The sequence below is a fragment of the Castor canadensis genome, chromosome 5 (assembly GCF_047511655.1).
Source record: "Castor canadensis chromosome 5, mCasCan1.hap1v2, whole genome shotgun sequence".
In the NCBI taxonomy this organism is placed as follows: Eukaryota; Metazoa; Chordata; class Mammalia; order Rodentia; family Castoridae; genus Castor; species Castor canadensis.
The window spans coordinates 3,803,583-3,827,815 of record NC_133390.1 but is presented as its reverse complement, the minus strand read 5'-3'; the positions used below and the strand labels follow the sequence as shown (position 1 = coordinate 3,827,815).

Below are 24,233 nucleotides of genomic sequence, written 5' to 3'. Positions count from 1 at the left end.
CACAGTTTTAGTGGTTTCAGCCATGGTCAGTTGGCTCCATTGCTTTGAGTCTGAGACAAAGCAGAAACATCATGGTGGTGGGAGCATGTGGAAGAGAAGGCTATTCACCTCAGCATGGCCAGGAAAAGAGAGAGAGAGAGAGAGAGAGGGAGGAAGAGAGGAAATAGACAGATTCATTACATGTGCCCTTTGGTGCAATTAACCTTCATGTTGGCTGCACTTCCTGCTGTGTAGCAAGGGGCTTCCCTTATTTGGGTTAGGGTAATGTGGAAATAGGAGTCAGATAGACTGGCCTCAGCCATCAGAGCACAAACATGGTGGCCACACCACCTGCAGAGCTGTTGGGGACAGAGGCCAGGCCCACCATCTAGACCACCCTGTTTTCTGGAGAGACCAACCCTAGAGTCCCCTCTGGCTTCCCAGGAACATTGGGGCTAACCCCCAAGAGCAAGGAAAGTCAAAAAAGGATAGGCAGTGGAGGGGCACATGGTGGAAGTGAGCTATGTGGTGGAGGCCAAGAGGGTGGCCCTGGGGTTTCCAGCTCAGTAGCACCTCCACCTGGCCTCCCAGCTTACTCTCTCCTTTTCTGCCTCGCATTTCCCATTGCACCACTGGTTAACCTTTAATTACTGGCAATGTGAACCCTTCTCAGCTGGCCTCAGGTTCCCTAAGGGAAGGTCGGTCGGGGTCTTTGATCTGAATCCCCAGGACCCAGGCCTGGCCTGAGTCACATAGTGCTCCCATAAATATTTGTGGAGTGACTGAATAAATGAGTGAGCAAACAGGTCAAGAATGTGGTTTATTTTAATGATAACCAAAGGAATTGCCCCTTCCTTCTTCCAGTTCCTCCCACTATTTGGCCCACTGCAAATTTACTGCTTTTAACAAAGTGACTTGGGATTTCCCCAGCAAAGACCAAGGGGAGAACCTCCATGATCCCAAAGCTAGGACATAATACTGTTAATTGGGTTTTTTCTCTTCTTGTGTGAACACGTCCGAGTTCTGAGTGAGGTTATCAAATGCATCCGCCATCCAGTCATTCCTACGTTCCATGGAAGAGTATGATTAGCTCTTACTGTGTCCCATGAAACATGTGAGTGCTGGGGAAGATAAGCAAGGATGTCACTGTGTCACACAAACCTATCCAGGAGGGTGGTACGGTGGGTGTTGATCTCTCCATTTTATAGGGAAAGAAGTGACCGAGCAGCCCGTTCCCCACCAGGTGGGACAGCTGATCTGCAGAAGCCTTTCAAAGGCAAACCTGAGACTCAGTACTTGAGCTCTGTTCTAATTGATGCAGGAAACAAGGGCTTTGCTAATAATCCAAGTGAGGCTGTCCCGTCAGGAATCATGAGAAAAACCACCCCTGGAAAGGGACTGAGACATGGCCTTCCTGCTGGGGTCTCAGTAGAGTTCAAAGTGCTCTTCCCTGCCAGTGCAGATGGCAGGTGGGGGATGGGTGCCTTGGCAGGGCTTGGAAGGCACAGGTGGCTTGACTTGAGGCTCAGCAGCTCTCCAAGAACAAAATAAATACAGTTTTTCTGAGTGTGTGTGTGGTGCACAAGTAGCTCTAAACACACACGTGCACATGTGTGTGCACATAGGTACACATCACACAGTACACTTAAAATTTGTAACTGGCTGAGGACCAAAATGTTCTAATCAGATTGTACAAAGCCTAGAGACATGCAGACAAGGAACCATTCATTTGCTATCTTGGGGAAAGAACTGTTGAGTGTTTTTCAGGGGCCAGGCACCATGCAGGATCCTGGTGGAACAGTGAAGGCCACACCCACTGCCTCCTTTCCAAGAGGGGACAGTCAGGCTGGGATCCAGGCCAAGTTAATCACCACTGTCAGGGCAAGTGCCTGGTGGAGATTTTCCTCTACTGTAACAGAATTAGGAGGGCATGAGGCCAGACAAGGCCTGGAGGCTAAGAGGCAGTGAGTGACTGGGGAGGTGTGTAGGGAAAGTGGGGCCAGGTAAAGGGGTGCAGCCTAGACCTTGCAAAACAGGGCCCATGACTATGCAGCTTTGCCTCGCCAGGGAACTTCTCAGAAAGGCTTTGCTCCAGACCCACAGAACCAAGTGTACACTTTAACAGAGCCTCAGAGGACCCCTGTGCATGGTTGACCCCAACAAGCCAGACTTAGAGAATTCTGTGTAGAGACACTGCAGAGCCCTGGAGACAAGAGGGAATGCAGGGCCAATAAAGGGAGTTTCATGCAGGCAGGCAAGCAAGAGCCTAGAGCCAGAAACAGGAAAGCCATTGTTCTGCCACCAGAAAAGGAAAAGGATGAGGAGGGTTCCCTGATCAGAGAGAAGGGGGAAGAAATCCTCCACTCAGCCTTCCAATTTCCATGCAAGTCACAGGAACTTGAAATCTTTGATGAAAAGCATCTTGAAGGGTTTCACCAATGGACTGGAGTTGTGGCTCAAGTGATTGAGCGCTTGCTTTGCAAGTGCAAAACCCTGAGTTCAAACCCGTACTCGCAAAATAGAAGTTTAGCAAAGGCTTATTGAGAACAACAGAGCAAAACAGGAAGAAATAGTGAGAAAGTGAGGCAGGCTGAAGTAGGGAAGGTTTGGGACTGATAGGAAAAAATATTACATCTTGGATTAACCACCCATGCCCCTCCCACTCACTGATTATTGGATGGGAATCTCCTTGCTCTCCCCTTCCCATAGGTTAGCAGCATAGGTTTTAAAAGCACCTGAAGAGCAGACACATGCTCGCTCAGCTTCTGGCTTCTACCTGGGCCCCACCATGCTTCCCTAACTTTAAATAAACTCCCTTTACACCCACGTGCCCTGCCATGGATTCTTTGTGGTGGGATACAAAGAATTTGGACGTCTTCTGATCACAGACGGCACCAGCACCATTAACAAAACGAGCCTCCGCACACCAGCATACAAGAGGGGTGAGCAGAGGCTCCACATGGTGGTCCTCATGCCAGGTGCATTTGTACCTCCTAGACTAAGCTAGGGAATATAATTTAGCATTTTCCTAGGCCAGGTACCAGTGGCTCATATCTGTGATCCACAGCTACTTGGGAGGTTGAGATTGGAAGGATTGAAGTTCGAGGCCAGCGTGGAAAAATAGTTTGTGAGATCTCAGCTCCAAAATAACCAGAGCAAAATGGACTGGAGACATGGCTAAAGTAGTAGAGTGCCTGCTTTGCAAGTACGAAGACTTGAGTTCAAACTCCAATCCAACAAAAAAAAGATTTCCCAAATAATGGGTCCGTCATCTGGTAACCTCTAGATTTGCTACCCTGAGTACTGCCTATGACCTGGCTGAGTTTCTACCCTGCCCTAATGGTGTTTACCCTGAAGACAGGGTGCTGCCAGCCAGAAGTTCTTCCTCAGGTGGACTGGATCTGAGGGGACTGTCAGTGTCCATCAGGCAACTTCTGACTTCAATACACTCCTGTCTACGTGTTAAATGACACAGCTACAGGGCCATGATGGTTGACAATTGCCATAGCAACAACTGGGAAGAACCAGAAAAGGAACAAAATGAACCAGTACCTGAATTCTGGGAAAATCTCTGCCCACTCCCAGAGATGACATGAATATCCTTCCCTTTTACTGGCCCGCCCCTCCCCCTCACTTCTTTTAGTCTATAGTTAAAGCCTCTGGGCTCTCAAGGGTTGAGAGGCTGATTTGTCAGTTTACCTCCCACTTCTCCTTTTCTTGGTCAAGAATAATAGTCTCACTGCTCAAGCTTGCTCAGCCTTGCTATTGGTTCCACAATTCTGAGAAGGAAAGGACTAAGTTTGGGGACAAAATACTGGTAACAGAATTACCAAGGATTTAACAAATACTAATATTAAGGTAAATCAGGTGACCACCGTGGACATCCATCTGGATGGATGGAGCCTCTGATTCAGGGGTGCTGAATCCAGCCACCCACCTGCATTGAAGGATTAAAGGAAGAGCAGTGAAAATAAGGATCGAGATAACGTGTAGTATTGATGGGTTCCAACAGCCAAAGCATTAACTTGACATTGTCATGATTGCTGGAAGGAGTTCTGGGCGCTGCTCTTTTACACCAAGACAAGTCATTTCCCCAGCAAGCCTTAGAACCGGTTCTGTCTGGATAGGAGAGGTAGATGTACTCATCTCCATCCAGCTCCATGCAGCCCTGCCACGTCAGTGGAACACCTGTCATGATGGAGGCGGGGCAGATTCTGCCAGCCCCCAGCAGCTTGAGGCTCCATTTGTTCTGGTTGTTCAGAGTCATTGTGTGCCTATGATTACACAGTGACAATTACTAACTCTAGGTACAGCTCTAGAACAGGGTACCTGGGAACTGGAGGGGGCAGGAGAGATTCCAGTAAGACTGGTGGCCCGGAGGCTTGAATTTGTATTGCCTCCTGTGGGCTCAGGCAGCCATGGGAAGTGCTGAAGGTGGTATTATGGGGTGGGGGGGAGGCCTAGGGTCAGGGGATAAATACTGAAACCAATCAAGAGTTTAAAAAATAGATCACTGGAACTGTGGCAGGACAGATTCACTAAGGTGACTTTGAGCCAAGCCCCCAACTATTTTTTTCACCCTAAATACCTCAGAAGTTAGAGCACTGGCTGTACCCGTTATCAGATGTGCCCAAAGCCCTGTTTGGGCTGTGTATCATTTTTCCTTTGTTTTATTAATGAACTTTCTTGAGCTCTACCTTAATGTGTCCTAAAATTCTTACTTGCAACAACATCAAGAATTCAGGAACTGGGTGCCAATGGCTCACATCTGAAATCCAAGCTACTTGGGAGACTGAGATTGAGAGGACCAAGGTTCAAGGCCAGCCTGAGGAAATAGTTCTTGAGACTTCCATCTCCAAAGAAGCCAGAGCAAAATGAACTGGAGGTGTGGCTCAAGTGGTAAAGTGCCTACTTTGCAAGCATGAGGCCATGGGTTCTAGTAACAGAACAATCCTGGTGAGCTGTTGAGGAAGTAGAGCCAAAAAGATTAGTGACCACTGGGGTTGGGGATCAGGAAGACTGGTTTCCAGCTGTGCTGTGGGTGGGCAGAGCAGTCATCCCTCAAGACAGACAATGAAGCAGGCTCAAGGGGAGACAGAAATAGTAGGCTGTCCTGAAGAAAAGAACCAGCCTTCCTTCCGAGGACCTTCCAATCCTGTCACCTGACTTATTCTAAGCCACAAAGAAAATCTCCAGCTATTGGTATGTTCTAGCCATCATCAAAATCTAGAGCAAACTCAGTTGGGAACCAAAAAGCCACTTCTACTGGAGAGCTTCAAAATTCTCCTGCAAACTTCTCTTTGGTCCAAGAGGAAATTAAAAAAAAAAGATTTTTAGAAAATAGTGAGAGATGTCAGGGTAAATGAAATACAATTAAATCAATGCTGAGAGTGACAAAGTTCATGAGGGAACTCAGGCAAAAGCTGTAAGAGGCTTTTTCTCAAGAAGAGGGGGAGGACAAGGATAGGGGCAGGGTCACAGCTGGGGACACAGCACCCACAGAAGTCAGCCTGCCCCAAATCAGAGGGAGGAACAGGCCCTTTTATCGGGTTGCTCAAGGGTACAAAGCCCAGTACTTTCCCTTAGTAATGAGGATGGCATTTTTAAATGAAATCTCTTCCTCAAGTTAGACATGGGTCAGTGGCCCATTTCTCCTTGGAGGTGTGATGACGCCAGCCTGTTCCTGTGGGGTTTGTCTTTGTGCTAACAGCAAGAGGACGGGCTGGGGGACTGGGGAAAGGGACAACGCATACCCAATGCATTGCTGACGAGGGAGGATTTTGCTTTAGTGGATAACAGGCTGTGAATCAAGTGCTCAGGAACCTCCCTATCCATCCCTTGTCTCTGTGGGGGTCTCCATCTTCTTCCAGAGGAATGTTCACTGGCACTGTAACAGGGCTTCATTTGAAACTGACCCTTGCTCCCCGTCTCTTCCCTCTGCCTTCCTCTTCTCTCTGATCCTTTCTGCTGAAGACGGCCCTTCCTTGGGGCCTGGCTAACCGTTGTGATGTTCCTGAGACAGTCTCTGCCTTCTGCAGGGCGGGCTGATGGCAAACCTGTCCCCTTCTACCGATCTCTGTCTCCTGGGTCTCCAGGCTATCAGTGAGCAGTGTGAACCTCAGATTTCAATATCGCCGTGAATATTTATACCCATAACAGGGAGTGGAAATGGATGAATACGAGCCATTGATTTAAAAGAGACCAAAGAAAAGTTTAAGGAAGAAGTTAATAAAACTAGACACAAAAGTCAATAACAACTAGAAATAATAGAACTAATAAGGTAAATCTTTAGAAAAAGAAATGAAAATAAATCTGGAAAGAGAAGCCATGAGTTAATCTGATTTAAAGGAGAGAGAGAGAGAGAGCAAACACATAATTAAAAAAATCAGAGGAAAAAACCTACAAAAACAGGAGAAATGGGGAATATCCTAAGACTATTTTGCTTGCTTTTTTTTTCTTTTGGCACTCTGGGGCTTGAACTCAGGGCCTTGTGCTTGCTGGGAAGGTCTCGACCCTTTTGTGCTTTAGTTATTTTTCAGATAAGGTCTTGAGTTTTTGCCTGGGGCAGGCCTTGAATCTGCAATCTTCCTATCTATGCCTCCTGAGTAGCTGAGATTACATTTGTAGACCACCATGCCCAATTTGTTTGTTGAGATGGGGATCTCAATAACTTTTTGCCCAGGCTGGCATCAAAATTCCATCCTGTGGGTTTCCATCTCCTGAGTAGCAGGGATTATAAGCGAGATCCACTGTGCTTTGGCCTACCTGTTAAATATAACTTAGAAACTTAGACTAAGATGGATAATTTTATAATATATAATTTAGCAAAAACTGATTGACTAATAATGAAAAGTAAACTATGATAGAAATGATGTGTCTTTGCTTTAGAAACTGATTTAGTACTGATATAAAATCTAAACAGATTATTTCCATAGTAGACTTTCTCTGTAGAAAGTTGTCAGGGCACTACCTCCCAAAAGCACAAGGACCAGAGAAAGAGTTTCTGCAGGGAATTCTACCAGACTTTTTGTTTGTTTCTTTCTTTCTTGCAGTACGAGGTTTTGAATTTAGGGCTTCCAGCTTATGAGGCAAGTGCTATTCTGCTTGAGCCACACCTCCAGCCCTTGGTGGGTTTTTTTTTGTTTGTTTGTTTTTGTTTTTTGAGACAGCATCTCACTATGTAGCCAACACTAGCCTGAAATGCTCATCCTTCTGCCTCAGCCTCCTGAGGACTGGAATTACAGACGTGAACCACCACACTCAGAGGAATTCTACCAGACTTTCAAAGACTAGATCACTTCATATCTAGAGCCTGGGAAGAAAGGTAAACATCAGGGTTTGTTTTGGTTTTGTTTTTTTTAATGAAACAAGCACAGTATTGGCAGTTACCCTTGACAGACTGCACAGAAAAGGAAAATTACCAACCAACCACATTTTCGAATATAGTTAGAAGACGTGCTAAATAAAACATGTTGAGAGATACCATGAGCAAATAGAGTTCACTCTAGAAGGAAAAGTGATTCCACGTTGGTGTATCTACCAATGCAATCCGCCATGTTCTGAAATCTAAGGAGACAACTCATGAAGGTGATGAACAAAATTGCAAAGTCTTTCATAAAATCCTCAAAACATAGGAATAGATGGATACTTCCTCCATAGGATAAATTCTCTCTCTCAGCTACTAATATCAGTTTCTAAAGTTAGGAGCAAAATAAGAATGTCTATTACTATTAGACATTGTACTAGAGGTACAAGACAACGTAATCAGACAGGAAAAGGAAAATAGAGGTTCAAAATAGGAAAGAATGAAGAAACACTCACTGTTTGCAGGTTAGATAATTGTGTACCTGAAAACCCCAAAAGATTCACCTGAAAAAAGTCTCAAACAAAAGAATTCACTAGAAAAGCATGAGGTGAAACTCATAAAGATAAATCGGCTTTCATAATTACAAATAAGGGGAGATTTAATGGGGAAAGACTTCATTTGCAATAACAAAAAAGATAAGTACTTAAACATAAATTTAATAATACATTGGAAAGCCATGTGACTTTTTGTTGCAAACCTTATGTTGGTTGCTTTTTCCTGTCTCTGTGACCGAGTACCTGTCAGCACAAGTTAAAGGGAGGAATTTCTCTGCTCAGAGCTCCGGAGGGGTCAGTCCATGTTGAGTGGTTCCATGAGTTTAGGCAGAACCACCATGGTGGTGGGAGCATGTGTGCAAGGACTGCTTCACCTCATTGTGGACAGGAAGCAGAATCAGGGGCAGGAAGGGGTCAGGGACAAGATACCGCTCAGGATCTAGCTCCTGTGACCTACTCCTAAAGTTTCCAGAATGTCCCAAAATAGAGCCACCAGCAGGGACCAAGCCTTTAGCACATGAACCCAGGGCAGGGAGCATTTCATATTCGACCATAGCAGACCAATCTGCAGGAAATTTTAACATGCTCTTCAGAAGCATGAAGGAAGAAATTAACAAATAGAATTACATTTCCTCTCCTCGATAGGATAAGAATTGCCATGGTGAAAGCTGGGTACCAGTGTCCCACATGTGTAATTCTAGCTGTATGGGAGGTTGAGATCAGGGAGATCATGGTTAGAGGCCAGCCCAAGCAGGGAGTTCATGAGATCCCCCATCTCAACCAATAGCTCAGCGTGGTAACACATGCCTGTTGTCCCAAGCTATGCAGGAGGCTGAGATTGGGAGGATCATAGTTCCAGGCTATTCCAGGCAAAAAAAGTTTGTGAGATCCCATTTCAATAGAAAAAAGTTGGGTGTGGTAGTGTGCCTGTCATCCCAGCTATAGTGGGAAGTCTAAAATAAGAGTATCACAGTCCAGGTCAGCCTGGGCAAAAAGTGAGACCCTATCTCCAAAATAACCAGAGCAAAAAGGTTGGAGGGGTGACTCAAGTGGCAGAGTGCCTGAATTCAAACCCTAGTATACTGCAAAAAAAAAAAAAAAAGAATTTCCATGAAGGTGAAAACTTTAAAAAATAAGGGTGATGTGAATGAAATAGCTATGAAGGCCATTAAAACACAGTGTAAATTTTTAGTATCTGAAACAACACAGTACCAGTTGGACAGACTAATGCAAGAGAAATAAAAAGGCAAACAAAAATCCAGAAAGATGCCCAAGTCCACACAAGAGTTAAGACCATGGCAGAGCACCAGCTGAGCCCAGTGGCAAGGGTGAGCTACATAACAAATGACAGGAAGGTAAGTGGATGGAATTGGAGAACATCATTCTGAGTGAGGTTAGCCTGGCCCAAAAGACCAAAAATCGTATGTTCTCTCTCATATGTGGACATTAGATCAAGGGCAAACACAACAATGGGATTGGACTTTGAGCACATGATAAAAGCGAGAGCACACAAGGGAGGGGTGAGGATAGGTAAGACACCTAAAAAACTAGATAGCATTTGTCACCCTCAATACAGAGAAACTAAAACAAATACTTTAAAGCAACTGAGGCCAATAGGAGAAGGGGACCAGGAACTAGAGAAAAGGTTAGTTTGAGAAGAATTAACTTAGAAGGTAACACCCACACACAGGAAATTAATGTGAGTCAACTCCCTGTATAGCTATCCTTATCTCAACCAGCAAAAACCCTTGTTCCTTCCTTTTATTGCTTATACTCTCTCTACAACAAAATTAGAGATAAGGGCAGAATAGTTTCTGCCTGGTAGCGAGGGGTAAGGGGGGGGTAAGGGAGGGAGCGGGGTGTGGGGGTAAAGGAGGGAGTAGGGGGAAGGGAGGAGAAATGACCCAAACATTGTATGCACATATGAATAAAATAAAATAAATAAAAAAAAGAGACAATCAGGTGACCATACATGCCGGATTAGAGCAGGCCTCCTCTCCTTCCAAACAGATTAAAGTCATAAATGTTAAACATCTAAACCCACAACAGAAGACAATGTAGAAGAGTTTCTTTAGAAGCTTGAAGTGGGGAAGGCCCAAATCCAGTATCCTTCTTAACACTTTTTTAGTAAATTTCAGTGTGTGTATATGTGTGTACCTTTCTCAAAGGCAAAACAAAACAGAAAATACATACATAAAACCAAGTCAAAGTCAAAAATATGACAAAATGGAAAAATTACTGCAAGTGATAATCTCCTTACTTTATTCTTTTTGTGGGGGCAGCACTGGAGTTTGAACTCAGGGCCTCATGCTTGCTAGGGTGGTGTTCTACCACTCGAGCCACTCTGCCAGCCCTTGACCTCCTATTGTAAAAATCAAACAGCCATCTATGGAGCTTCCTGTGTGCCAGGCTTGACAAGCACTTAGCAGCTCTGGTGATTCGTAAGGCAGCCCTGTGGTACAGAACCATCACCAACACCTTCTCATAACTTCAAAAGTGAGCCAGGCGAGGTTTAGTCACATATATAACATGAGCCATATCAGCAGAGGTGTACTCCATTCATCATGACAAAACCCCAAACCCAGTAAAAAGGCATGGGTCTCCAGGGACATGGTAGATGGTTTGAATAAACACAGAGCACACCAGTCTACTGAGTTCTATTGAATTTGAGGCTCAGCACTGCAAAGACATACATTCTTCCAAATGTTTAGTGTGATTCTAAAACCTATCTCCAAGGGACAATTTCAGGAATGCCATTCAATACGTATGACTGTTTGAGAATCTTACTTACATAAGTGATTAAATGGGTTTTTGGTGGGTTTTTTTGGTGGTGGTACTGGGATTTGAACTTAGGGCCTCATGCTTGGTAGGCAGGTGCTCTACCACTTGAGCCACTCTGCCCGCCAAGGGGCATTTGTTTCGTAGGAAATTCTTGGTGTTTCTCTGTCAACTCAGCTGGTAGCTACTGTCTCCATAGCCTCCAGAGGCCCAGGGGGAATTACACAGCAGAGCTCCACGTGTAGAGGCCCTGGGGTGGACTAATGACCAGGGGTAAAATTGCAGACAGAGTTTCAGTGATGCAAACACTGTGACAGGTGAAGAGATTTTAGTCCTTACAAACCCTCCAGCCAGACGGGAGACCAGAAATGGGTGGACAGCAGTCTTCCACCCAGGTCTCCTCTAGCCACAGCCACCCGGAGCATGTAGGAGAGGACTCCCCTGTGTAAGGTCACCTGGGTTGGGATGTGCAGATTTCTCAGGACTGCTTTCCATTGGATACTTCAAATGACTGTCCACAAGGACGGCTGAGCGGTTTGGAGTGAGCTGGGGTTGAAACAGGGCTCTGCAGAGGACTGCTTACCTTGATCGGCCTTGGCAGGCCTGGGCAGCAGGTAACTTTGTGCTCCATTACTATTAAGTAGGTTGACCCCATGAGGCTAAGCTGATGGCTGAGGCCGAGTCACCTGTACTGGGGAAATAGTTGAAAGTCACCGGGAATGGCAGGCCTGCATATGGTAGCACACAATTTGTCAGGGTGCCATGGACAAAGATGCCAAAGAACCAGAAGAGGACTGGGGACCAGGCCTTTGCCCAGCCTCCCCAGAACCTGGGTTCTGACCACAAGAACAAACTGATGCCATTGGACAGAGGAGGGATACCAAACCCCTGGCTGGGATCCTACACACCTCTGCTTGGGTTGCTAAGTGGGGTGGGTTTTGCTGGTTTCTAGGGGTGATTGACTTGTGTGCAGTATGGGGCTCCCTGGAGGCAAGAGACATCTTGCTTGGCCAATAGATAGGCCAAGGGCAAACAATTGTCCAGGACAGTGGCTAAGCACTTGTGAGATTGTTGACTATGCCAGCCTAAGTAACAGCCAGAAAGAGATCCTCCAAAGAATAATGACATTTTATTTAAGACTAGCAAGAGTATTACAATGGGGACATGTGCACCATAGTACAGTGTGTATTCAAAGACACTGAGGCAAAGGGATGGTTTCAAAGGCAAAAAGAGGAGGGTTACATAAAATATGGACAAATAATAATCCTTGGCCACAGGGTCAATTACTAGGGTGGGGACAGTCACTGGGCAAATGTCCCTGCAGAAGTGCTTTCTCTGTAAGGTTATGGTGACATCTGTCACCATCCTGGGAGGGTATTTTGCAATTAGTTCTTGTCATTAGACACATGTGCATGAGCTCCCCTCCTTTTTGACCTCTGGACATTTTTTTATTTAGTTTTGGTCAGGGCTTAACAGAAGTAACTCCATTTTGATTCTGACAACTTGCACACGTGAGACTTCATGAGTCCTGGCGGTCAACCATGAAGGCTGCCAGAGTGGCAATGAGATTGGGGTTGTAACATTGTCTCCAAACCAATACTGACCAGTCTTAAGAGCTTCTCTAGACCCAGCACACCCAGGATTTACCTGTCATGTGGTCCCTCTTGAGTTATTTGGAGGGGACATCTGGGGACACCAGTGTACATTTAAAAGTATACCTCTCTTTATGTCTTCATCTTTGTCCTCCTCATGATGAGGTAAATAGAACCAGGCTTGGGGAGAAGGGAAATGAAGATTAGCACTCTCAAGGGCAAGACTGGCTACCGAATTCAGATATGCTGGCCTGCCAGTCCATGTGGTCACTAGGTTGTTCGTGCCATCTGCTGTTACCATAGAGCAAAGTCTCAAGACCACATTTGTATCTTTGTTTGAAGGTGAGACGACCCGTGGGTCAGTTGACACCACTGACCCATCCCCTGGGCCTTCATAGGTGTCTGATGGTTGACCTTTTGACTTCAGAGGGCCAAGTCCACCTTCAGATCATGCTAATGCTCCCATTTTCTGAATATGTGTCCTATGAACAGCCATGAAGTACGATCATGCCTTTACATAACACCCAAGAAGTCCACCCAACAACCTGCCTCGAATAACCTTTCTCATGCCTCAGACCACCCACTTTCTTTATCCCACAAATACCAGGAAGTCCTGTCCTCTGGGAGGCGATTTGAGACTTGGGGCTCCCACCTGCTCCCCATTGGCCAACTCGTGAATTAACTCTTTCTGTTTAGTGACCCTCAGTGATTGGAACCCTGCCCAACCTGATTTGGTGGTAGAGACATCTCCCATCTGGTGACAGTGCTAACTGCCCGTCATGTGGCAGGCCCAGCAATTTCAGCATTTGATGAGGTGGACAAGGGGCTAAGCCCAGCATGTGAAGAAAATTGGGTTATTTTGGGGGAATTGGGCTCCAGTGGATGGCTTTAGGTTGTGCAGGCTTAGCAGTTATGGTGTGTGTCTGTGGGAGGGGCTGCACCTCCTGGTGAGAAGGTTAAAGGGGTGATGGTGTGCACATGGGAAGGCATCGTGGGTGTAGGAACCCCCTAGTGGCCAGAAGAAGTTAAAACATGACAGTCTGCACACAAACCCACTCCAGTTCTTAGGAGTGTGCAACAGGCTGAGTGGCCTCATCGGGTGACCTGGTCAGACTGGGGTGTGGTAACACAGAGGCCTCCCCCATGCATGTTTTGCCTAACTTGTAGGGTGGCCTCCTGACTTGAAGCAGGCTTGGTTTCTCTGCACTAGGGGTACAGCTAACAGGGTTACACCTCAGGAATATGCTGATCTTAGCAATACACCGCTCCAGGGGTCATAAGCTGGGTGTTTAGCAAAGCATGAGCTGAGAGAAGGCTGAGCATTCAAAGGCTGGAGTGCTGGCCATTTTCACATGCTGGATCCTGGGGGTACTGAAGTCAGCATCCTTTGAGGCAGGCCAAGGGGCTGGCTTAGTGGTGACCCTGTGGCCACAATGAAGTTGGCTGGTGCCTCTGGTTCTGGTGAGTAACCCCTTAGACTGGGGTACGGGGGTCCAATGTCTCATTATCTCCATTGACATCCTCATGGGTTGAGGTGGTGTCATCTGAGGACACAGACATCTGAGTTGGGGGTGACTCTCCCAGGCACCACCCAGGAAAAGTGGGAGTATGGTCATTGCTATTCTGTGCCATTCTGTGAGGCCCTTTGCAGAGTTTCCCTGTGACACCTTGCATGAGCCTGTAGTCCCTGTGGTCTTTGGGAGCGTCTGGGGAGAGCCTGACACAGTGTTGGTTACGTTTGTCCCAGTGAATGGCCAGTGATGGAGAGGGGTGACTATCCCCTAGCAAGTCTCTAGTGGAGGGATCAGGCAGGCTGCCTTTCCTACAAGTCTGTAAAAGGGATGAAGTGCAACCACCCTTGGGCACCTGAGGCACTTGAGCCCCGGACAGCCTGACTTAGTCACCTCACCAGTGATGAGCTGACACAGCACTCCCAAGTCACAGACCTGCAGCAGAGGGCGCTGTGGTCCCATCCTTCCCCTTCCCCAGGACTAAGGGAGGAACTAAGGGAGTCCTTTTGGAAACAGTCAGGCTTGTGACCTTTGGGAGCCCCCACTTCTCCCCACTCCACTGCAACCCATGTGTGGTTCCTTCCCTTTCATGCCAGGCTTTCAGCATTGGTTTGGACCAAGGCCAGTTGACATGTCTGTGCTTTCTGTGACCTGGAGCCAGAGTGCCTCATGGCTGGGACTCCTAGACAAAAGAATCCTTGGTCCTGCTCCTTCAGGAGTGTTCTCTGGGTTGGAGATGGTGGCAGGGTCTGTGGGATGGTGCTCAGCAAAATGACAGTTTCACCCCACTTTGCCAACTCCATGGGGCAGAGGTCTAGTTTCCTCTGGGGTCTTGTGTACTCCCTGGGCTTGGGGGAATTATGTCAGGGGGGGCAAGCCTTCCCTCACCCATAAAGACCCAAGTGAGGAGACGCCATGCTTCCACTGCCTTGGTAGTAGGTTGCTCCTCATCACTGCTCCTGTGACCTTGTCCTTGTCTGTGCCCTTACACTGAATTCCCTGCTTACTGGAGCATTCCTGTTGAGGGAGACAGTCTGTGGTTTCAACTTTGCCCTGTGCATCTTAGAGGTTGTTAGTAAGTTATGTTTGGAGGTCCTTGGGATCTTGTCAGTTGGCACAGTTTACAGCACTGGGCAGCAATTTGGACCCTATACCAGAACCCTTAGTAGCCAGTCTGTCCCTTTTCCTGCCTCTGCACAAGTGCTCTAGAAAATGCTGTATTTCTGCCATGGTATGGTGACATGACTGTGCTTCTTCCTTCTGGGTATCTCATGAGGATCTGGTGCAAGGAAAATGGAGGAGGAGGACACTCCACACTGCCTCACATGCATCTGCTTCCCACTCAAGGAAAACCCAGCTGACCTCATAAGGGATGGGTCAGTGAGGGCACCAGGGATCCCTAGTGTGGCACCCAAGCCTGGAAATTGCATGCAAGAACCTTGGCTCCTTCAAGAACCAAGGAGGTTTTCATTTCTTCCAGATATGTGGGGAGGGGCACCTCCCACAACACTTGGGGTTCCCACATTGGCCATGGATGAGATTCCATCCTGGAGGGTCAGAGCAAAGCACTAACAGCATGAGAAGGGCAGCAACTAAGAAGGCAGCGACCACAGCAGCATTTACTCTTGCCAGATGCCATGGGGACCCAGGTGAAAATACACCAGCCAGTATTAGGCATAGCCAATTTGATCCTTCAAACCGAACCATAATGTAAGAAAGAATCAGTTCTTAAGACACAAATCCCTTTTCACTGATCGTGAAAAATAGAGCACCCCAGGCAACCTTCTCATGACATCACTGACCACAGGAAAACTCAGGGCTGGTGGAGAAACAGTTTCCAGTCCTTTCCTGGGAATTGGCAGAAGGCTGAGCATCCCAGGAAGATGCACGTGAGCCTCAGAGCAGAGGATCCAGTCCTGCTATCCTGTGTGTCCAGGATGTCCTGTGTGTCAGACATGAGCAATGAGCCCTGGAGCAGGAAGGACTCCCCAAAGTCCTTCCATTAGGTGGGAAGGAGCCTGTGTTGGTCAGCTCTGCGTTACTGTGACTAAATGCCTGACACAGGCTACTTAAGAAGAAAGAGCTGCTTTGGCCCATGGTGTCAGAGGTTTCACTCCATGGTCGCTAGGCCCTGCTGCTTTGGAGCTCACAGGAAGCAGAGAGAAAGAGGAGGGTTCAGGTCCCTGTGGCCCCACCAGGACACCCTCATGACCTAACTTCCTTCCACCAGGCCTCCACATGAAGGTCCCCCCACCTCTGCTTAGCTACATCAGCTGAGGTCCAAGCTTTCAACACCAGAGCCTCAGGTCATTCCAGACCCGACTCTAACAGGGCAGTGGTTCCCAAATGTTAGTGCCACCACACTCGCTTGCAAGACCGATAAACCCACACTCTGGGCCCAGGGGTTCTGACTCAGAGGGCCTCGGGAAAACCAAACACATGCACTTTTCCACTGATGCTAAAGGAACCCCTCAGTTAACAGAAGAGGGCTCTGGAAAATATGTCCCTGCCTAATAGGGAAAGTGTCTCCCTCTTATTTTTCCCCCCAAGATGGGTTGCAATACTTTCTTTAAATGTGTGTGTGTGTGTATGTGAGTGTGTGTGTGTGTGTGTGTGTGTGTGTTTTGCTGTTGTTGGCTGTACTGGGGTTTGAACTCAGGACTCCATGTTGGCTCCGCCAGCCCTTTCAGCCCTTTTTCTTTGCGTTGAATATTCTTCAAGATGAGATCTTCGAACTATTTGCCTAAGCTGACCTGGAACCGCAATCCTCCTGATCTCTGCCTCCTGAGTAATTAGGATTACAGGCGTGAGTCACTGGCGCTTGGCGTCCCCTGAACTCTTGCTCCTCCTGCCTGTACCTCCTGAGTGCTGGAATGATAGCTTTGCACTACCATGCCTGGCCAAAATTTTTAGTATGTTAAAATAATCTCTAAAATTTAAATCAAGACTCAGTTATGACAATGATAACTTGGAAAACCAGAAAAAAATACATACATGTCTACCTGTAAGTAGACATGTCCTGCCACCCTGCAACCTGTCCAAATAAAAGCCCAAGGAGCTGTATCTGCATCTAGGCATGACCCAGCTTGTCCCATGGTGTCAGGTGTGTGTGCTAGTCCACAGCCCCTAACACCCCATGAACTCACACTGCCTGGATGGCTGCAGGGTCCTCACCCACTCAGGAATCAGCTGCTGCTCCCCGGGGTGTCTTGCCTGCTGTGACTGCTACAGTCGCTGTGGAGGTGGGGAACAAGTCCAAATCCTTCCTCACTAACTCAGTCACAACAGCAAGCCACTGCAGGCTCTGAGCCTTACTTTCGTCTCTTGCCCAAGAAGTAGTAAAGCCCTGTGTTCCACTGCAGCACAGGGACTGAACAAGCACGGGTGCCCCCGACCCAAGATGCACCTTCAATGGCTTCCCGCACTCACCAGCCTGGTCCTGTTTGTTCCCTCCAAGCATCCACCATGGGACATGGTGTGTGCTCAGTGTTAGAGGACAAGGAAGGAAGTAGATGGGGGAGGGGAGGGGGAATGCTTTTCCTCAGTGGAGGCTTTTCACAAGACGGGACCTGTCACAAGGTAGGCTTCTGTGTGAATGCAGCGGATGCTGCCCTAACAGGAACCAGGATTTTGGAGAGGCCTCATGACCTCCGTGACTGCACTCCAGTGATGCTGGGTTGAGCCATATGTACTCCAAGCCTGACCTAGTTCCCTGAGGTCACCAGCCCAGCTCCCCACTGCCCCTGGAGCTGCACCAGCATCTGTCCACTCCTGGCAGGTGTCTCTGCTGGGCCCCAGGACACACAACAAAGCCAAGTCCTGGCCTTGACCTGGAGGACCAGATAAATAGCAGCCATGCCAGATACCAGGCTTCTCATGGGTCAGTCACAAAGGAATGACTGGGAACCCTGGAGAAATGCAGATCTCAATGCAGAGGCTTTGAGGTGACCACAGACCCTGCATTTATGACAAGATCCCAGACGAAGCCCATGCTGAGGCCCAGGTGCCACCTTTGGGAAGCAGGGGTCCAAGTCACAAGCAGAGAAAACAACTGGGCTTCTGGAAACCAACTCCTGGACCCCAGCCCAGATGGGACAGAGGTGCACTGGGCAGGTCTCTCCTGAGTGTTTACGTGTTAGAAGACTCATGACCCCTGGCCGAGGGATTCCTGGCTACTCCACAGTCCTTCCAGCCCCTGATACCAACCAAGCCGTGTGCGTCTCCATGGAAACCACAGCAGGAGCCAGATGGAGGCAGCAGATGACTGGCAGCACTGGGCTGGTCCTTCTTGGGTGCCAAGTTGTCTGGCCCCAACTCACTAATCTCAGATGTGCCCCCCTCATTCCTCCCCATCTCTCTCCTCATCAATGCCACATCTCCCAACACTGTCTCCTGACCCCACTGCTACCCTCTCCTAGCGGCACCCCCCCACCTCCTTAAGGCACTGCCTACTGATCTAAGACCCATCCCTCTATCTGTCCAGGCCTGCCCCTTTGGTAAAGCATCAGGGGTTCTCAGCTCCCCTGACTTTCTTTTCCAGGAACCAGAAAGGAGAAATGAAACTGAAACTGAACCTGAGTGCAGTAGGAAATGCCAGACTGGCTGTTGGAGGAGGCAGAGCAGTTTGCAATAATGCATTTCCCCACAGTGGGGCACCCACGCAGCTCTGAAACAGGGCACCATCAGCTTCCCATAGGAATGTGAGAAATGCACTAATGGGAGGGAGGGGACAGATGTGAGTGACTCCATGGGCTCTTGTCTCACTCTCAGAAGAATCAGACACAAGTCTGGGCTCAGGAACAAGTGTCCCTGTTCTTGAACTCAAGTATAAGAAAGCCGGGCTATGGGGAGAGAAAGTCCCCAGCTGACCCCTGAGGAAAGGAAGGGCCAGGCTTTTATTCATGTGCAGGGGTTGCCAGGCTGGAGAAAATGTGGCACATTCCCACGGCTCCTGGACACAGTTTGAAAACGTGATTTCCTCCAGGGCAAACATCCTGGCCTCGAGGAAGGGGCGCTCAGCTTATCCCAAGAACAGCTACAGTTTTCTATGGGCTTCCTGTCAACCTGCACGAGAATGGTGTCTGGTGGTCAGATTGGGCTGATCTAGCTGTTAAAACAAAATGAAACAGCAACAAAAATGCCTATCACCTTTTAAAGTAGAACCGTGTTTACAGCTCACAAGTTTGTTGTCCTTTCATTTTTTTGTGGGATCCCCAACAGAACAGCCTCCTTTGCTCACCTCCTTTATTCTTGGAGAGGTCAGGGAGGAGTCCTAGCTTTTGCGATGCACCTGTTCCATTACTGATTGGGAGAGTGAGGGGATAGGGAAGAACACAGGGCGCACTTTCGCTGGATAACAGGCTATGGATTCAAGCCCAGGAGTGCACCCGCCTTTTGTCCTCTGTGATGGTCCCTGACTGTCTCACTGATGCCACATAGCCTGCTGGGGATGGCTTTCCACCAACACCAACCCAGCTGTTCTCGGCAAGGTCAGCCCAGGTCAGACAGGGCAGATGGTGAGAGGGCTGGAGACCCAGGCACTCAGGACTGGGTGAACACAGGGTGTCAATGTTTGGCACTAATATGATTCCCTGGTGGGTGACTTGTGTTTGACAGATAGGTTTTAGTGGAGGGAGGAAAAACTACTAAGAGGCCAGGATCAAGGTTGAGCCATGGTGGGCACTCCAGAGGCAGAGAGGAGGGCACTTCAATGGAGAAAATTCAGCAAATGACCATTGAGCACCCACAGGTGCACCAGGCTCCATGGCAGGTACCGGAGAATACGGTATGACAGAATCTCTCCCTGTCTTCTTGGAGGTGACACCCTGCAAGATGGTGGCCCTGTCTCCACTATCCAAAACATCCACCAAAGACCCAGCAGAACCAGCTGGAACTTAGCAGTGGGACCCTGGAGACATAGCCAAGGGACTTTGCAGGGAGGAGAGTTTTCCCCAGGGCCAGCAGGGGCACCAACACAGTGGCAGAGCAAGAAGTTTGTGCAGTGTCCTGGGGTGTTCAGTGGGGTGCTAAGGTGGCAATGGAGGTGACCTGGATGAGCTCAGAGGCCATTCTCAAAGACTAGGGGTCCGACTCACATTTGATAGGAAAAAAGAGTAACTGCCATTTCTCAAGGAGCAAGCACCTCCGCCGCGATTCAGAAGGAAAATCAGGAACTTCCAGAGGCCAGGAGCTGCCTCTTGCTTGTAGGCTGACTTTAGTTTCCTGTGCAGCAGGTCTGGTCTGTGCTGGAGATCTGCATTGCTCGGTAGTGTCGGGGTCTCGAACACGGCCGCTGCAGGCGCTGGGTTCGGTTTCATTTCTCAGTCCTGCACAGCTCTCCAGAGTCCCTGCTAGGGCCCCAGGGAATTTAGGTTTGTGAGACTTTCGTTTCTGCAGGATTTCGGTGTGGCGGGGGGGGGGGAGGAGGGCGTGGCGGGGGCGTGGCGGGGGCGTGGCCGCCCGCACAGGGTTCTCTATTTAAGGAAGAGCAGCCTGGCAGCCGCTCAGTGCATCCTGGTGGGGAACTGGTGAGTGTTGCGCCCCGGGACTCCGCGCATCTTAGCTGCTGAGCGAGGGATTTCATCGCTGGACGATCGCCTCGCGGGGCCTTTTTCCGAGCTGGCAATACTAGTAATTACGCTAATGCAGACGGGGCTGGGTGGCTGAGACCCCCCTCAGAAACAGCCCCCTCACCGCGCTTCTCTGCTGCTGGTGGCGGGGATGGGGGTCCCAAGTGGCTCTCCGAGGGACTCTGGTTAAGAAGCGGGGCGGGGGGATGCTGAGAAGTTTCAGATCGACTGCTCCGTGGGCTTTGAGCCCACCGAGACTCAGACCATCATTCACTGGGGTCCTTTTCCCTAAGTGCTGGGAGCTGGCAAGGCAAGGTCTAGGGGGATTCTTTAAAGTGAAGATGGTGGGGGCGTCAGGGACCCGGCATGAGGGAGCCAGGGAGTGGGGGGGGGGGGGCAGCACGGATGCGCATGCTCAGAAATGCCCTGTCCCCCAGCACAGGGAGAAGGAGATGCCCTGGACTCCAGTGGGGGCGTGGCGGGTGGACATGGTGGGGCTGATTCAGCCTCTAGAACCTTCCAGTTTGTGGAGATGATTTGCATCTGTGCGGGCGTTGGAGGGACGCCAGCAGTCCAGGGGGATGACAGAGATGTCCAGACACTAATGAGACCCAATCGCACCCCACCTCACAGGTGACCACTAATTAGCCACTCGTAAAGGATTTTTGAAGGTGTTTACTCAAATTGTCAGTCAAGTTTTTTTGTGGGTGCAAGAGCAAGTGATGCTATCCCCACCCCCCACTGTCAGTCTCCCGAAGTCCTAAATGTCTGAGGAAGGAGCCACTTCTCTGCTTTGCAATGCAGCTGCTGGTCAGGAATTCCTGGGACAGGATCCCCCCACCCTTGCTCCCTGCTTTTCTGCCCTTTGGACGCTCAGCCAGCCTGGGTGGTAGGCAGCCATGTTTGCTCTGACCTGCAGGATGCTCTCCCTTCCATTCATAAACACTGACATGCCAGTGGCTTTTGAGGGAAATCCTTGCAGGAGAAAAAGTTCTAAGTTCTAAGTTCTGCGAGGGTTAATTTTTTAAACCTATGAACCACCCTGGGAAGGTCTCAGGTTCTCAACATCTTGGGTTTTTCTAGTGCTGCTTGCTAGGTGGCCCTTGTTGGAGTAGGAGTAGTGAGGACGGAGGGGCTGCCTTACTACCTCCCACCTGGCTTCTGTTCTGGTCTGAGCTGAGGAGGCTTGCTCACAAGGACAGAACCACAGGGGCCCCTTGAGTCTGGCCCCACCCCCTGCCTCAGGGATCACTGTCCAGTGCTGCTGTAGGTGGCAGCTGGAGGCCTCAGGCAAACTCTCACTGCCTGACTGGAGTGGAGGGACAGGGTCCTCAACCCAGCTCAGGGACAGCGGGAGCCTGTGTGGGCGCAGACCTGCCCTGGGTGGATATGCACAGACCTACACAGGACAAATGGCCCTTCCCTGCCCCTGACCTCGGGATGAGGCAGGAACCTGTAAATGATGCTACCTTGTGCACTATGTGGCTGAGCTGCAGAGTGGGTGCTGTGCAGAGGGGTCTGCTGCAGGGAGGGTAGGGAGGGAGCTGGGCACACACCCACCACCCAGGCTCCTCTGTAAATGCAGGTGCAGGGACATTTTAGGAGCGATCTGGAGCTGAGAGCTAGGGGGCGCCACTGCTTAAGGTGCCAAGATCCATTGATGGCCATGTTGAGGTCAGACCTACAGCAGGACGCTCAGTGCACTGGGAAAGCAGAGCGAGTGGTGACTGAGACAGCCTGCTCCTGAGACCAGTAGTCTCAAAGGTGACCAGAGGGAGAAACCTAGTGTAGTTTGTAGACAGACCCAGGATTTAACTCTTAGGGCCTCTCGTTTCATGAAACGAATAGAGGAAGGGATAGACTCCCCAGTCCTGATTTACCCGACAGAGTTGAAGCCTTGGGCATGGGGCACAAGCCCCCTGATGGTGCTGTAAGGCCAAGCGAGGAAGTCCTGGCCCCCTAGCCAGGTGTCCAGATGGGCAGATAAGGGGGGGTTCACTATGCACCCTGGGCCACCTGGGAAATGAGATCTTTCCAAAGGCGGGTGCAGGGGGAATGATTTAGAGAACAAATTTCCAGGTGTTCCTACTCCATAAGTACCTTTTAAAATAGGTCGCCTTTCACAGTCACCTTCCCCTCACCTTACCAAATGAAACACTGATGGAGTGACTCTGCTCTTGAAGCCTCTACACCTGGGGGCAGGTGGAGAAGGAGGTTGTAAATATTCATGACCTGAGTGTGTCCTTTCGCAGGAGCCCATCAGCCAGCATCCAAGCTTTCACACTCTCGCATCACAGTGTGCAACTAGGGAAGGAGGAAGAAGATGGGTCCTACTCCACAGAAAGCCAGAAATTGTGATTCAGCTTCGGTATCAAACCATCTATTAGTGAATGGAGATGCTAATGTGACAAAGGAAACTCAGGACATGGTAAGTTGCTGTGTCAAAGTCACTGCTCACAGGGACAGTGTCCATCTGCGAGGTGGGGTGGGGTCTGCAGTCGTGAGTGGGCTGGAGTTCTAGAGAGGAAGAGTGCTGCTGTCTGAGATGATGGACTCCTTGTCCTTCCTGGGCCAAAATGTGCATCTGAGTCCTCTGCTCACTCAGCTTGGGTCAAGCAACGGGCAAATGCAGACATTTTCCTGATGTCGAATGTGTCCAAGCTGCTGTCTTGGTTTGGGCATGCAGTGGACACTGATGGTGTCAGGTAGGGACTACAGGGTGCACTGAGCTGCGCCCTGTCTACGCCATAGCTCAGGCTCCAGCTATAGTCCCTGTGATGTCTCACTGTGACATTTCCTTCCTAGAAAAGACACATGGTGTCTGTCTTCCTACAATCGACCCATTTTTTGGTAAAAATCAACCATGGGCTGTAGAGTGATTTGTCTTGCATTTGGTCCCGTCACTGACCTTGTCAGCTCTCTGACCTAGGTTAGTTCGTCTCTGACCTAGGTTGGTTCATCTCCTTAGAAGCCTGGTTTCCATCTGTAAGGTGGGGGTCAACAGCACGGGCCTGTTCAGAGTGACTGCAGCTAACAGTGGGCACTCAGAAAAAGATCAGTATATTGCTGTAGTCTGCTTTAACCCCTGGACGAGCCTGGGGGTTCGCTCAATGGAAATGCACTGGCCTAGCATTTGTGAGACCCCGTTTCCATCCCTAGCACTGCACAGTTAATGAATATGTGAATGAGCCCCGGACCACCATTTTGGATTGTATCCATTTTGAAGCGATGTTCAACTATTTTTCAACCATATGAAGTGTTGAAGGTCATAGACAAATGAAAATAGACCCCTATCTACCACGCTGTACTCCCTGTTTACACTTCTGTGCATCGCCCTCCCATGTCCTCTCCTGTCTGGCTGTAACCCTCACACCCACTGTGTCAGTCACTTTCCATTAGGAACTCCTGAGTTAATCAACTTATAAAGAAGAGAGGATTGTTTCAAACACAGTTGCAGAATTTTCAGTCCATGACCAGTTGGCCCCACTGCTTTGGGCCTGCGGTGCCCCATCATGGTAGGAACTTATGGCACAACAAAGTGGACACCTCATGGAGGGAGGAGAAAGAGAGTCCACTTTGAGGACATTCCCTCCCCCGGTGACCAGATGCCTCCCACTAGGCCTCTCCTCTTCAAACCCTACCAAGTCCCAATAGCACCCACCAAGCTGAGGATGAAGTCTTTACCCAGTGGGCCTCTTTGGGGGACATTTCAGATCACATTGTGGCACCCTCTCACTCCCACCTGCTTTGGACGCTGCTGGCCTCTCCCATCCTGTGACAGAGTGCATCTGTCATTCAGCAGCTCTACTTCTAGACAGAGAGAGACCGAGGTTCTGAAAGTAAGGCCTCAAACCAGCAACATGAGCACAGCCTGGAAGGTGTTGGGACTGAGCAACTTTTGTCATCAAAGGCAGGGAGCCTTGTTCCAGACAGTGCAGTGGGTC

The 24,233-nt window shown here is 49.2% G+C and overlaps 1 long non-coding RNA gene across 2 annotated transcripts in view; it reads left to right on the top strand.

The window, feature by feature from the left end:
- Positions 1-22,629, top strand: part of LOC141423183 (uncharacterized) — a 28,770-nt gene extending 6,141 nt beyond the window's left edge. The window contains exons 1-2 of one of the 2 annotated variants that reach the window (XR_012447835.1): positions 20,238-20,350; positions 22,542-22,629. This is a non-coding gene — a long non-coding RNA (uncharacterized lncRNA). Of the gene's footprint in view, positions 1-20,237; positions 20,351-22,541 lie in introns of those variants that run through there. The other variant, XR_012447836.1, reaches the window with a different exon arrangement.
- The last annotated feature ends 1,604 nt before the right edge of the window (positions 22,630-24,233 follow it).